The sequence below is a fragment of the Echinops telfairi genome, unplaced genomic scaffold (genome assembly GCF_000313985.2).
Source record: "Echinops telfairi isolate 266 unplaced genomic scaffold, ASM31398v2 ScPeMD7_70;HRSCAF=299, whole genome shotgun sequence".
Lineage (NCBI taxonomy): Eukaryota > Metazoa > Chordata > Mammalia > Afrosoricida > Tenrecidae > Echinops > Echinops telfairi.
Window position 1 is genome coordinate 51,222,551 of NW_022103968.1, and position 5,673 is coordinate 51,228,223.

At 39.8% G+C, this 5,673-nt stretch overlaps 1 non-coding gene across 1 annotated transcript; it reads right to left on the bottom strand.

The window, feature by feature from the left end:
• Window positions 1-3,426: 3,426 nt before the first annotated feature.
• On the bottom strand, window positions 3,427-3,584 carry LOC115870047. The gene has a single exon (XR_004046516.1). It is a non-coding gene; the product is annotated as a U1 spliceosomal RNA (small nuclear RNA).
• Between the last annotated feature and the right edge of the window lie 2,089 nt (window positions 3,585-5,673).

Here is a 5,673-nt window from a genome sequence, read left to right on the forward strand (position 1 = left end):
CCACTGGTCCTGTAGGAATCATCCGCCCTGGATTCCCTGTGTTTCCAGTTCCTATCTGTACCAGTGTACATCCTGTGGGAGTACTACCTTTTTGATCTCCCCATCCGTGATATACATCCCTGATGTATAAAACAGTCTGATAGACTTCTGTTTGTTGGTCTTGTATGCTGCCACTCTGCATTATTCCTCTATCACTTCCAGAACCCCTCTTGTGGAGCTTTTGGGGTTTTCCATATATAAAATTATATCATCAGCGAATAATGATAGTTTCACCTCTTCTTTCCCCAGACAAATACCTTTGATGTATTTCCTTCGCCTTATACTGTTGGCTAGGAGGACCTCCAGTATGATGTTAAGTAAGAGTGGGAACAAGGGGCATCCTTGTTTGGTCCCCTTTTCAGTGGGATTATTTTTGTCTTTTCTCCATTGACTATCATGTTGGCTGTTGTTTTTTTTCATATATAGCTTGTAGTATGCTGAGGAATTTTCAATCCATTCCTATCTTTTTGATTGTCTTAAACAGGAATGGGTGTTGGATGTTGTTGAAGGCTTTTTCTGTGTCTATTGACATTATCATGTGGTTTTATCATTTTCATGTTAATGTAGTGAATAATGCTGATGGACTTTCGGATGTTGAACCAATCCCTGCAATGAATCCCACTTTGTCATGGTGAACTATTCGTTTGATATACTTTTGTATTCTATTGACCAGCATTTTGTTTTTTTCATCAATATTTATTAGAGATATCTCAATTCTTGTGGGATCCTTGCCCACTTTAGGTATCAGTGTTATACTAGCTTCATAGAAAGAGTTTGGGAGTTTGCCGTCTTTTTCTATGCTCTGGAAGAGTTTGTGTAGGATTCGTATCAGTTCTTTCCTGAATGCTTGGTAGAATTCTCTGTGAAGCCATCTGGCCCTGGGGATTTTTTGCAGTTAATCCCTTGATAACCTTGTCTATTTCTTCTATTGCTGTGGGTCTGTTGAGGTTCTTGACACCCATCTGGGCTAATCTAGGGAGGGATTGTTTTTCCAAGTATTTATCCATGTCTTCCAAGTTGTTGAATTCATTGAAGTTCAGGCCTTCCTAGTACTGTTTAATTAATCTTTTAATTTCATTAGCGTCCATTATAATATCCCCTATTTCATCCCTCCTCCTGGCTGTTGAAATTTGTTCCTTCCTTTCTTTGGTTAGGTTTGCCAATGGTTTATTGATTCTGTTAATCCTTTCAAAGAACAGCTTATAGCTGCATTGATTTTTTTGAATTGTTTTCTTGTTTTCCCTCTCCTGTATCTCAACCCTGATTTTTATTATTTCTTTTCTTTTGCTCTTAGTAGGATTGTCCTGTTGACTCTGCTCCAATTGCTGGAGGCTTTGTGCCAGAAGATCAATTGTAAGTCTCTCTTCCTTTTTCGTGTGTGCATTTATTGCTATCAAACTTCCTCTGATAGCTACCAAGCAGATCATCTTAAATGACGAATTTAAAAAAAAAATCTAAAACACACACTGAAGGACAAAACATATGAATATTAAGTGCTCAAAATGATGAACAGTATGAGAAAAATATATTAAAAAGAGAAATTAAAGTGTTTTAAATATATATTGCTAAAATAAACACCCTAGCAAATTAGCACACTAATAGCTTGAGGAATTTTCAAGGAAAGAAAAAACACAAAAGGAAATATAAATGTATAACTGGGAGACAAGACAAAGAGGCCTATGATGCTCTTGGATCAACATTGGGCTACAACTCCCAAGGTTCAAACCCACCACTCTGTGGGAGAAAGTTGAGGCTACCTGCTCCCATAAAGCTTTACAACCTTGGAAAGTTTATATAGAGCCACCATGGGTCAGAATCAATCCAATGGCAATGAGTTTTGTGGGATAAAAGTAATCTCAAAATTGGAAAGAGAGGAGGAAATATCTGAAGAAACAGTAGAAATAAATTCTAACTCTAATAGCTGGTTACCCCATGTAGAATGGCTTCATAGCATTTTCTTGGTGATAAGTATTGGGCTGCTAACCACAAGGGTAGCAGTGTAAGCACACCAGCTAATCTGTGGAAGAAAGGAGAGAACTGCCTGCTGCAGAAAAGACTGACAGTGTCAGAAACCCTAAGGACAGCTCTACTTTATCCTGTAGGGCTGGCATGAGTCAGAATGGACTTGATGGCAGTGCCTTTGGGCACTTTTTCATTGGACTCTTCATGGAAGCAGAATGCCAGGCTGTCTTTCTCCTGCCATACTACTGGGTGGGTTCAAATTGCCGGTCTTCAGGGACCTTTGTAAATGTGCTCGTGAAGCCTATAACTCATCCAGCGCAATGAGTCAATTTGGATGCACAGTGCCCATTTATAAAGTTTCTAAGGCTGTAAACCTTCACAGGAACCTCAGCAGAAGAGCCACTGGAGTAGCTGGTGGATTTGAATGACCGACTTTCCAATTAGCAGTACAATAATTAACACTACAGAGCCACAAATTAAAAAATACTTTACCTGGAAAATTTGCCATCCAAAACTACATATGATTTTTAAAATAGAAGGACAAATGTAATCTGGACTTAAAATTTTACATACAGTGTAGTATTAAATAAAATTGCGCGGACGGAGGGTGAGGGAACCAGCCCCCACCCGCTGCTTACTCCTTCGAGTTCAGTAATACTACTTCTGGGTTCAGTAATGCACAATTGTACGGTTGAGATATATAAGCATTATATTAAAGTCATCGAGAGCATGAGAGATAATACAATAATACAGTCAGGCATGATACATAGCAACATTGCTCACCTCAGCCCAGCTTGGTGGTCCACGTGGGGAGAGGGGGAAGGGAAGGAGGGAAAGGGAACAAGGGAGAGGGGGAAGAGTCAGGGAGGTCAGAGTCCGAGAGAGAAGTCCGCAAAGTCCCGCCTATATTGCTGGCTCACACCTATATACCTTTTGGGGGCATGCCAGCCCACTAATTACAGGTAGAGACATACGTCACAGGAAGGGGCTGCACTATAGGTTACATAGCAATGAGAGGGTGGTCTAGGGGGTGGTCTCTGGGTCTCCATAGGAACATTATCAGTAGGGTGCAAACTCCGCCTACAGGAGCCTGTCCATTGTCCCCAGAGGCAGGGAGCAGGCCCACCCCTGTGGAGGGATGAGACAGCAGTCTGGCAACTGATTCCCTCAGGGGAGGGAATGCCTGCGCATCTGACCTCCTCCCACAATACAGCCAAAATATAAAGGTCATGGTAAGACTCTTTTTAGGTGCATAGGCCTCAGAAGAGTTGCCATACAAAATTCATACTGAGAAATATAGAAGGTCTTGCCTTAGTAGTGGGGAAGAATTAGCCCCAAACTAAATACTGCTCTGAAGTAGCCTGACAAGTCATAAAAGCAGGACTATTAAATATCAAATTATTTTTTTTTTAATTTATTTTTTCTTAGGGGAGAGCGTGAACGTAGTCCCCCACTACCACAAATTATGCAGTCAGGTTTCCCACATTTGGGAAATCGCAGGGGTCAGCACATCCAGAGTGGATAAGCCTCGCCCTGGGAAAACCACCTTCGTGATCATGGTATCTCCCCTGCCAGGTAAGTATTAGATCAAACTCTTTCTAAAACAGTTATTTGCACCTCAGAACAGAGCTCAGAAATAGTTACAGGAATATAAATGTATCCATCAAGGTAAAATTCATAATGACTGACATAATTAAAAAAAAAAAAAGACCAGGTATGCAAACAAGCAGGAAAATATAACTTGTACTGAAGAAGAAAATCAATCAGTTGAAATTAAACTGTTATTTTTGGTCTATCCCACATGTTCAAAATGTTAAAACACTGCCAATCAGTGTTTTTAGGGTGTAGCAGCAATGATGTTATGAGGGAACTTTTTTTGGTACACACATATATTAATAAAGAACAGATGCTAAAATTCATGACTAGGTGGAAAAAGATAATACAGAAAAGAACAAGAATTAATGAAATATGAAAAAGATGCTAAAGAGAAAATAAACAAAAATAATCACTGGTTCTTCAACAAACAGTAAAATCGATAAGTCTCTGATAAGAGTTTATCAGAAGAAACCAAAAAGTCACAAATAACTACTACATCTAATTCCCACTTAGCAATTAGCTTATTGTGCAATAAAAAATACATTTATAACCATAGTAAAAATCCTATCTAACTATTTGTGCACTAATGACATAAGTCTGGCAGTAAGGCATACTAAGGTGTGAGGGAAGAGTAATGTTGGCTGTGATGGTTAAGATTATGTGTCAACTACTGTAAGTCACGATTTTCAGTGGTCAGTTATGGTCATCAGTCACCTTTCATTTTGTGATCTAATGTGGCCACTCTTCATTTTCACGTCACACTGATTTTCTCATAATGACCTAGTCTTTGGACTCTAGCCATGTTGATAAGTAAACTAAAACACTCTAGAGATACCCTATGAAGTCTGCAGATGGAGGCAATGGTCATGCATTCAGTAACAATGGAAAAAAGACTGGAGATCCGTGTCAACTTTGGGCCACCGAGGCCAACAACCTGGTGGTCCACTTCTGAAAAAGATCAGCCATTGAAAACCCTATGGGTCACAGTTCTACTCTGACACACATGACTCACCATGAGTTGGAATCTTGCACGTTTGTATGCCAACATAAAGAAACTAAACCCCCAAATCCAACATGGCTAGAGTCCAAAGGCTGGAAGCTGACACCAAGGGCTCAAGTAAAAAGAAAATGTTTCAAAAATGATGAAGGCAACATATGTACAAGTGTGCTTGACACAATTGATTTATGAATTGTTATAAGATCTTAAGAGCCCCCAATATAATGATTAATAAATAAATACAAACCCTATGGGGAAAAAACAAACAAACAAAAATCCTCACAAATGGGCCAAAACACAACATCATAATAAATGGAGAAGAGCTTGAGGTTGTCCAGCATTTCGTTGAACTTGGATCCACATTCAATACCTAGGGAAGTGGCAACCCAGATATCAAATGACCCCTGGCATTTGCAAATCCACGGCAAAAGATCTCTTTAAAGTGTGAAAAATCCGAGAGGCCATTTTGAAGATCAGAATAGCCTTGACCCAAGTCATGGTATTTTCACTTCAATGCGGGTGAAAGCTGGAAAACGCACAATGAAGACTGAGAGCTGATGCCTTTGAGTTGCAGTGTCGGCAGAGAATGTTACGTCTACCACACAGCTCCAGAAGAACAACCACGCCGGCCTTGGAAGAAGCGCAGCTGGAACGCTTCTTGGCAGCAAGGGGGACAAGACTTTGTCTCACATGTTATTAGGAGCGATCAGTGTCTGGTCAAGTATAAGGTCAACAAAAAAGAGGGAGACCTGCAATAAGACAAATTGACATGAACCAAATATAGGAACAAATGTGGGGATGGCACCCGGAGAGGCAGGGTTTTGTTCTACTGAAACAGACTCAATGGCAACTAACAACAATAACAACAACAACAACAACAACCATACGCAAACAATTTGAAAACTTGGACCCAACGAACAAATTCCTTTAAAAATATACATAATTTTAAAAAGTTTCTACTGTGAATTAGGTGAAGGTTTATGGAGTCTCACATTCAATAATACATATGCATTTTGTTTAATTAATCCATTGCAATCCCCTCGATATGTTATTGCTTATCCTAGTTCCTCCCTGCCTTT